Source organism: Scylla paramamosain, chromosome 36, assembly GCF_035594125.1.
Source record: "Scylla paramamosain isolate STU-SP2022 chromosome 36, ASM3559412v1, whole genome shotgun sequence".
Taxonomy (NCBI): Eukaryota; Metazoa; Arthropoda; class Malacostraca; order Decapoda; family Portunidae; genus Scylla; species Scylla paramamosain.
Genome location: NC_087186.1, coordinates 5,526,908 through 5,536,907, shown reverse-complemented (window position 1 = coordinate 5,536,907; position 10,000 = coordinate 5,526,908). Strand labels below are relative to the sequence as shown.

The following is a 10,000-nucleotide window of genomic DNA, read 5'->3' as shown; positions in this document are numbered from 1 at the left end:
CTAAAGTTTTTCAATCTATCCTCAACAGGAAGGTTCTTAAACATCTATCACTTCACAACCTTCTATCTGATCGCCAGTATGGGTTCCGTCAAGGCCGCTCTACTGGTGATCTTCTGGCTTTCCTTACTGAGTCTTGGTCATCCTCTTTTAGAGATTTTGGTGAAACTTTTGCTGTTGCCTTGGACATATCAAAAGCTTTTGATAGAGTCTGGCACAAAGCTTTGATTTCCAAACTACCCTCCTATGGCTTCTATTCTTCTCTCAGTAACTTCATCTCAAGTTTCCTTTCTGAGCGTTCTGTTACTGCTGTGGTAGACGGTCACTGTTCTTCTCCTAAATCTATTAACAGTGGTGTTCCTCAAGGTTCTGTCCTGTCACCCACTCTCTTCTCATTATTCATTAATGATCTTCTAAACCAACCTTCTTATTCTATCCACTCATACGCTGATGATACCATCCTGCACTTTTACACGTCTTTTCATAGACGTCCAACCCTTCAGGAGGTAAACATTTCACGCAGGGAAGCCACAGAACGCTTGACTTCTGATCTTTCTAAAATTTCTGATTGGGGCAGAGCAAACTTGGTATTGTTCAATGCCTCAAAAACTAAATTCCTCCATCTATCAACTCGACACAACCTTCCAGACAACTATCCCCTCTTCTTCAATGACACTCAACTGTCCCCCTCTTCTACACTGAACATCTTCGGTCTGTCCTTTACTTACAATCTAAACTGGAAACTTCACATCTCATCTCTAGCTAAAACAGCTTCTATGAAGTTTTAGGCGTTCTGAGACGTCTCCGCCAGTTTTTCTCACCCCCCCCCCCAGCTGCTAACTCTGTACAAGGGCCTTATCCGTCCATGTATGGAGTATGCTTCACATGTCTGGGGTATGTCTTCATATGTATGGAGTATGTCTTCACTTGTCCACTCATACTGCTCTTCTAGACAGGGTGGAATCAAAAGCTTTTCGTCTCATCAACTCCTCTCCTCTAACTGTCTTCAGCCTCTCTCTCACCGCCGCAATGTTGCATCTCTAGCTGTCTTCTACCGCTATTTTCATGCTAACTGCTCTTCTGATCTTGCTAACTGCATACCTCCCCTCCTCCCGCGGCCTCACTGCACAAGACTTTCTTCTTTCTCTCACCCCTATTCTGTCCACCTCTCTAACGCAAGAGTTAACCAGTATTCTCAATCATTCATCCCTTTCTCTGATAAACTCTGAAACTCCCTGCCTGCTTCTCTATTTCCACCTTCCTATGACTTGAATTCCTTCAAGAGGGAGGTTTCAAGACACTTATTCATCAATTTTTGACTACTGCTTTGACCCTTTTATGGGACTGGCATTTCAGTGGGCATTTTTTTATAGGATTTTTGTTGCCCTTGTCCAGTGTCCTTCCTACATTAAAAAAAAAAAAATGAAAGAATGGTGACAAGACAACATAACACAAAATATTACCCTTACCCTTCCTAGTGGAAATTAATGTAAAAATCTAAATAAGTGATTTAACACCCGGCATGAATGTGGAGCGACAAAGATAGAAACCCAAGACATAAAAAGAAGGTAACATGGGAAATAAGAGAGAGAGAGAGAGAGAGAGAGAGAGAGAGAGAGAGAGAGAGAGAGAGAGAGAGAGAGAGAGGGGGGGGGGGGGAGTTGCGGAAAGGTGACACACTGACAACACAACAGATCATCCTTACATTCGAGCTGGGTCAATTTTTATTCCAAAGAGGCACTCCTTTCTTTTGAGTCGCGGTAACTTGATCATTCCTTTCCGTAATATCACGTCGCCTTCAAATATTAATACCATCGAGGAGTCGTGGGTTGCAAAGTTCAACGCACAAAACACAGCACACACTACACCGGGAGAAATTCCACCCTTTAATGTTAAGTATGTGAGACACTACGTCCTTCGCTATCCAGTCCTCACTTCTGACTCAACACTGTTCTAGGGATTTATCAGTTCACCACGTTGTATATCACGTAGCTTATCAGTTGGCTAATCAATTAATGAAATTTTTATCTTTCACAGACTGATGTAAGAACAAGAGCGCGCGCGCTATTCTTTTGGAAGTCTGCAGTGCATGAAGCCGCGCGGGGCAGACCGGCAGCTTTTGTGGACCCAGCCAGATATCTCATTGCCACATGTTACTAAGCAATAACACACAAGGTGCCTTCTCTGCTATTTTCCGCCTTTCTCCTTCCCTCCCTACCCCCTCACTCTGTCTCCATCTATCCAGTGCTTTCCAAAGTGTAACTACCCGTGTATGTGTATGTGTACAGGTGTGCTTGGGGGGTACGTGAAGGTATGTTTGTCATTTAACATCTTGCTTGATATCTAGATTGTTATGTAACTGAGAGGTCGCGTGGTCCATCTTATGTAACAATTTTCCTCTCTCTCTCTCTCTCTCTCTCTCTCTCTCTCTCTCTCTCTCTCTCTCTCTCTCTCTCTCTCCAGGCGTCGGTGCTTATATGTATACGTACGAGACGAGACGCTGAGGGGAAGACCTCTTTTTGATGAGAGAGAGAGAGAGAGAGAGAGAGAGAGAGAGAGAGAGAGAGAGAGAGAGAGAGAGAGAGAGAGAGAGAGAGAGACGCACTCACACAACCATCAAAACAATTAAAACTAATAAAAATGATAAAACGGGATATCAAATAAAAAAATAAACCATACCAAAGAGAGAGAAAAAAAAAGCACGAATCAACTAATTTTCTTTCCTTTCTTACTACTTTAAAACATCTGACCAATCCACCTCTATATTTATTACTGTTTTGGCTCCCTGCCCCCCCCCTCCCCCCAACCCCACTCTCTCCTCACCCCACCACCAAGGCACCCGGATACAAGAGAGCGAGAGAGGGAGGGTAGTGGTGGTGGTGGAATAGGTATGCAGCTGTGATGGTGATGGTGGTGGTGGTGGTGTTAACTGCGTAGATCCTGACGTACTGTAAAATGTTGAGAAAGAGGGGGCTGCAGCTCTGGGTGGAGAGAGAGAGAGAGAGAGAGAGAGAGAGAGAGAGAGAGAGAGAGAGAGAGAGAGAGAGAGAGAGAGAGAGAGAGAGAGAGAGAGAATAAGTACTGTTGCGAGGCGAAGCAGAAGGGATGTGCTGCGGGCTCCATGGGGTTTATGGGGTGGGTCAGTAGTTTCACGGGCTAGGTGTAGGGATGGGAGTGGGGGTGGGGGTGAGGCGGCAAGGTCAGGAGGCAATGGGAAGTTAAGGTCCCAAGCCCTAAGCGATGGAGAGCCGGGAGTGGGGTGGGGGGAAGTGCTACCTTGGAAATGGCGGAACTGAAGGGAGGGAGTGAGTCAGTGAGTCAGTAAGATCACTTTATTTACCTAACCATCCTTTCTACCTTCCTCTTTTCACGTTTTTCTTTATCTATTTTTCATTTGAGTGTCATTTTCACACCCTTTCATATTCTATTATTATATTTTAAATGTGTGTGTGTGTGTGTGTGTGTGTGTGTGTGTGTGTGTGTGTGTGTGTGTGTGTGTGTGTGTGTGTGTGTGTGAAAAATAGCGTTACTGTTTTCCCAACTCACTCATTCTGTCTATATAATTAACACCATTCCACCTTCCCCACGATGGATGCAAATAGGTCAAGCCCATCTGAGAGGCGAGCGCCAAAGGGGCGAGGACACTGAGATGGACACAGGGCAACTGAATGAGGAGGAAAACAAGAACAAACATCTGAACAGAAATATAACGATAAAAACTTTGGCAGAGACGAAAGGCAAATCATTATGTAACCAGTACGCTCCACTACTCTTGTGATTTAGCCTAGTCTTTGTGTAGAATCTGCCGTCCACTTCACACTAATGCATTAAAGGACTCGGTGTGTGTGTGTGTGTGTGTGTGTGTGTGTGTGTGTGTGTGTGTGTGTGTGTGTGTGTGTGTGTGTGTGTGTGTGTGTGTGGGGGGAATGGACCCCAGGCAGAGTACACTGCTTAACTGAGCCTGGCTTGTTCCCTCTACAGATAATAAAGTAAACCAACGCAGAGAGAGAGAGAGAGAGGAGAGAGAGAGAGAGAGAGAGAGGAGAGAGAGAGGAGAGAGAGAGGAGAGAGAGAGAGAGAGAGAGAGAGAGAAAGCGTTAGAAACGTGGCCACGGAAATAGAAGCAAAGGTAAAATATGTACAAGTACATACAAAAATACACCTGCATACATAAACATATATGCAAACATACATCAGGAGCAGAATGATGTTGTACAAGATAGAATGTGAAGACTGTAGTAACTTACGTGCAACACAATGCTAAGAATGAACGATTGTAGGTAGCAATAATAGATATTTTGTATAGCATGACGAGGAAGTGAGAAACCAGGAAGAAAACGAATAAAAATAGAACGACATCGAGAAGAAAGACGACAATAAGATCAACAGCAATAACAACGATAATAATAATAATAATAATAATAATAATAATAATAATAATAATAATAATAATAATAATAAAAATAATAATACAAACATTCCATATAATAAAATAGAAGTAATCGATAAGACTGACTTAAACAGCAATAACAATAACAACACTTATCTTCTATTACAAATAAAACTACCATTTTATTTCATCAGGCTGTTAATATTAATACAGAATCAAAAGAAGGGTTTAAAAAGATTAGATAAACATACAGATACGGATGAGAGGTGGATATGAACAAAATATAACCATATGTAGATCTTTCGACTCCTTACAGCTTCCCTTATATTTCTACGTAATCGACGTGATGGAAGTTAAACCAGCCTCCCTCTCTCTCTCTCTCTCTCTCTCTCTCTCTCTCTCTCTCTCTCTCTGGAGGTCTGGGGAAGTAAGTAGGAAGGGCGTTGTGAAAAGGGACTGAAGTAGTGAAGGTCAAAAGTAGAGGGAAGGGAAGGGAAGTATGGTGTAGGCGGAGTGGCATCTCTCTCTCTCTCTCTCTCTCTCTCTCTCTCTCTCTCTCTCTCTCTCTCTCTCTCTCTCTCTCTCTCTCTCTCCTGATGTAGCGAAGGCGTCTACACGTGTGACATTGAGACAACCTCTCTCTCTCTCTCTCTCTCTCTCTCTCTCTCTCTCTCTCTCTCTCTCTCTCTCTCTCTCTCTCTCTCTCTCAGGCTTCATATTTGCTTCTACCTCTACATTACCCATCCTCCCTTCCCCCTCTCCCCATTCCCTTCCCCCCATTCCTCCATTTAGCCTCCTTTTGTTTACCCACCCTCACGTGTCTCCCTTCTCCCTATTCCATAGCCAGTTCAGTCCGGTTCTCTCCCTTCACGCCTCCACCTACCCCCCATTTCCCATTCCTCCTGTCCCTACTCTACTCAACCCTCTACTTCTCGCTCCTTCTGCCCCTGCTCTTCCCCCAGCCCTGCCTCCCTATTTTACCAACCCACTTCTTGAGACTTCTACCTCCTTCTCTTCCTCCTCCTGCTCCTCCTCCTTGTTGTAGGGGGATATTAAAAACTCGCGCACTTGACGCTAAACAGCTCGAGGCCAAACGCACGTGTCCTTGGAGCGCCGGCTTGCGTAACAGGGAGGCGGCGGCGGCGGAGGAGGAGGAGGAGGAGGGTAATAGGGGGCACTGGCAATGAATAGTTTTCCTTCTACTTTTTGAGAAGTGAGAGATGTTGATATAGGATGAGGAGGAGGAAGAAACAAAAAGGACAAAGAGGGCCAGGATGGTGCGTAAGAGAGAGAGAGAGAGAGAGAGAGAGAGAGAGAGAGAGAGAGAGAGAGAGAGAGAGAGAGAGAGAGAGAGAGAGAGAGAGAGAGAGAGGAAGCTGGAGGGGGCGGGGGTAATACTACGACTATGTTGCTTATGTAAGTGTTTATTAATATAATACAGACCTTACCAGAGAGAGAGAGAGAGAGAGAGAGAGAGAGAGAGAGAGAGAGAGAGAGAGAGAGAGAGACGGGGGGGGGGCGAAGAGGGAAGGATTGTGTTTTCTAATATAAACAGCAGAGAGAGAGAGAGAGAGAGAGAGAGAGAGATTACGTAAGTGTTTAGCAGTAGGCTACTGCTAAACACTTACGTAACACACACACACACACACACACACACACACACACACACACACACACACACACACACGTATAAAGCCAGTAACTATAATTCTTCACCATGAGAGAGAGAGAGAGAGAGAGAGAGAGAGAGAGAGAGAGAGAGAGAGAGAGAGAGAGAGAGAGAGAGAGAGAATTACGTGTTTAGTAGTAGGCTACTGCTAAACACTGTAACACACACACACACACACACACACACACACACACACACACACACACACACACACACACGTATAAAGCCAGTAATTATAATTCTTCACCATGATGACAGAGAGAGAGAGAGAGAGAGAGAGAGAGAGAGAGAGAGAGAGAGAGAGAGAGAGATTGCAATCAGAAGCCCTATACGCAACACAATGATTCCCTCGCTAAGCAACAGTGACTTATGTAATCTCTCTCTCTCTCTCTCTCTCTCTCTCTCTCTCTCTCTCTCTCTCTCTCTCTCTCTCTCTCTCTCTCTCTCTCTCTCCCTCCTTGAAAACCTTGGCGCCCTTCCCTTCCTAATGTCGCGCCTAGTCGAAATATTACCTCACCAGAATACGTAAATCAGCAATATTAGGGATTTTTTCCTCCTCCACTACCACCACCACACCTCTTCTCTTTTCACCACCCACTCCTCCGTTTTTCTCGATCCTCACCACCTCCATTTTTTTTTTTTTTTACTCGGTTCACTCTCGTTCACTGTTTTCCTACAAATTCAATTTTGGTTTACTTTCAACACCGATGTTCTGTCCCATTTCGGTAGCCTCTCTTGCCCGTATTCTGGAACACTTTGTTCTCTCAACGAGATTATTTTCAAAGCCCACAGATGATTAGCCCAGTTATCAAGAATGTTTCTCCAGTTTATAATATAGAAATATTGTCAATCCGTCACTAGAACCATAAATACACATTAAAAATCCGTGTCACTTAAATCAGAGCCTTTTAGAAGAAGTGGAGGTGCGGCAAGGGTGTTTCAAAATATGGTCCTTTGTACCTAGCGTAGTATTAATACACACATACGCCACGAGTGTCTTATACTTGGACTAAGCTGCTTGGTTTGCAGTCATGACCTCAACAGAAAAAGAAAGAAAAAAAACAAGGAAAAGCAAAAAGGTAAGAATGAACGTACGAACAAATATAGGTTAACAAGAAAAAAAGGGAGGAGGAATGCACGAACGAACAAAACGAAGTAAGATAGAAAAGAAAGAAAAGAGAAAAAACTAAAAGGTGGATGTTTAAAGGATCATGAAAACCCCTCCTCCTCCTCTTATTACTACTACTATTCTATCATCACTTCTGATCCTCCTCGTCCTATTAAACTCCACATTCCCTTCAGTCAACGATTTGGTGTGAAATCAACTACCCTCTCTCTCTCTCTCTCTCTCTCTCTCTCTCTCTCTCTCTCTCTCTCTCTCTCTCTCTCTCTCTCTCTCTCTCTCTCTCTCTCTCTCAGATGTTGTCAGAAGGAAAAAGGGAAGGGAGGAAGGGAAGGAAGGAACGAAGGAAGCTATGGGGAGTAATGTATAGTCAAAGATGATGATGATGATGATGATGATGATGATGATGATGATGATGATGATGAGAGTACATAAAATAATAAAAAATAATAATGATAATAATAATAATAATAATAATAATAATAATAATAATAATAATAATAATAATAATAAACGGTTTATTATTCAGGCAGTTAACAAACTGTGTGTGTGTGTGTGTGTGTGTGTGTGTGTGTGTGTGTGTGTGTGTGTGTGTGCTTGCGTCACGTGAGAGGATACGAATGTGTTGATTTCATAGGGAAGGTAATGATGGTGGTGGTGGTGGTCGCGACGCTGATGTGATAGTGGTGGTAGTAACTGCGTAGGTCCTGGCGTACTCTGAGCATGGGGGGAGGGGGTGTGCACTGCTAAGGGAGGCGTGGGATAGCAACGCTTGCAGAGAGAGAGAGAGAGAGAGAGAGAGAGAGAGAGAGAGAGAGAGAGAGAGAGAGAGAGAATGGGTCAGGATGAGGCTAGCTTGTACCAGCAGCAGCAGCAGCAGCAGTAGTAGTAGTAGTAGTAGTAGTAGTAGTAGTAGTAGTAGTAGTAGTGTTGATGATAATGATGATAACAATAATAATAATAATAATATCTAGACATCACAACTTCCATAATAACAGAAACAGGAGACCAGAACATGGATCAAGTATTACCAATGTTATATTTCGCGACCACTTCATCTTTAGGACAACTCCGACATTTTCAAACGTTTAATAGAATGTTTTAACGCAAGTTCATACCAAAATTTATCTCACTATCAGCATCATTTTTTTCTTTTTTTTATTTATTTATTTTTACTTAATTCATTTTATTTATTTATTTTGGCGAGACAGTCTGAGGTTTGCTTGAAGTTCACATTATAATTTCAAAGACACCGCAGTATTTAAAATCTTTCAGTTTCTGCAACCTTAATTTTTGTTGCTAAGAGAATCTAAGACTATTATTAATCAACGTGTCATACTGTCTGTAGCACCCGAAGGTTTTCAGGATTTCCTCGTAGGTTATATAAGATCAGTATCACCTTGTTACTTAGCAATAGGCCTTCAACTGTCACTGTGCTATGCGCAATAGGTAAATGTTTTGCGTCATCTCTCTCTCTCTCTCTCTCTCTCTCTCTCTCTCTCTCTCTCTCTCTCTCTCTCTCTCTCAACCTTGGTATCACTTCCTACTTCCTGTTACACAGTACCACGTTGGGTAGAAGTACTATATTTGTATCCGTCTTTTCCTCCGCCTCCTCCTCCTTCCCCTTGCCCATGCACTTGTCTGCTCCGCCTTCCTACCCACTTTTACCTCTCGTCGCCTTTAGCAACTTCTTCATCTACCACCACCACCGCCGCTACCACTGCTATACTACTGTTGCTGATGGTTCTACTGCTGCTACTACTACTACTACTACTACTACTACTACTACTACTACTACTACTTCTTATCCACTATTGACTATTTCTTTTTGTTCTCTCCTCTTTATAACAATTTCTTCCTCCTAATTATTATCTCCCTTTTCTCTTCCTCATTCCCTTCCGTCAACAGTTGTATGAAATCGGTCTCTCTCTCTCTCTCTCTCTCTCTCTCTCTCTCTCTCTCTCTCTCTCTCTCTCTCTCTCTCTCAACCCCTTTTCACAAGGATACTATAAAAAATTATCTTTCTCATTAAATAGAAGGGAAAGCGAGAGGAGAGGAAGTAAGGAAAGAAAGGGTGAAAAAATAAGAAAATGAAGGAAGGAAAGAGAATAAAGGAAAAAGAGGAAGAATGGACCAACAACAAACACAACACGCAGCATATTAAAAATACGCAGAGAGAGAGAGAGAGAGAGAGAGAGAGAGAGAGAGAGAGAGAGAGAGAGAGAGAGAATCACGTGATAGGGTACGCACGTGTCGACTCCGCCCACTCTCCCTATTCTACCCCCCTCCTCTCTCTCTCTCTCTCTCTCTCTCTCTCTCTCTCTCTCTCTCTCTCTCTCTCTCTCTCTCTCTCAACTTACCAGACAAGCTCCCCCACAACTAATTTTAGCCTCATCCTGTTCATCCTATCTTAGCCTAGCCTATCCTGTTTACTCTTCCATTCCACACTAATCTATTCTTTTTTGCTTCTGTTTCCCTTTTGTGCTCAAAAAAAAAAAAAAAATAGTTACTCTCTCTCTCTCTCTCTCTCTCTCTCTCTCTCTCTCTCTCTCTCTCTCTCTCTCTCTCTCTCTCTAGCAAGGACTACATGATAAAAAAAAATCAATAAACCAAAGGAAAGGGAGAGGTGTACACGCCCATAAAAATATAGGACTAAACAAGGTGCTGCTCTCTAGAATGACAAATAAATAAATAAATAAAGGTCATGGATTAATAAAGAAGAGAAGCTATAAGTGAGTGTGTGTGTGTGTGTGTGTGTGTGTGTGTGTGTGTGTGTGTGTGTGTGTGTGTGTGTGTGTTCTTATACTCTCGTCCTCCTTCC

General features: G+C 43.1%; 1 protein-coding gene across 4 annotated transcripts in view; it reads right to left on the bottom strand.

The window, feature by feature from the left end:
* LOC135090854 (serine/threonine-protein kinase VRK1-like) overlaps positions 1-10,000 on the bottom strand; it is a 38,159-nt gene that overhangs the window by 13,193 nt on the left and 14,966 nt on the right. For 2 of the 4 annotated variants that reach the window (XM_063987962.1, XM_063987967.1), the window contains exon 1: positions 1,703-2,083. The exons of the other annotated variants lie outside the window; for them this stretch is intronic. The gene's annotated coding sequence lies outside the window, so the exon portion shown is untranslated. Of the gene's footprint in view, positions 1-1,702; positions 2,084-10,000 lie in introns of those variants that run through there. 4 annotated transcript variants of the gene reach the window in all.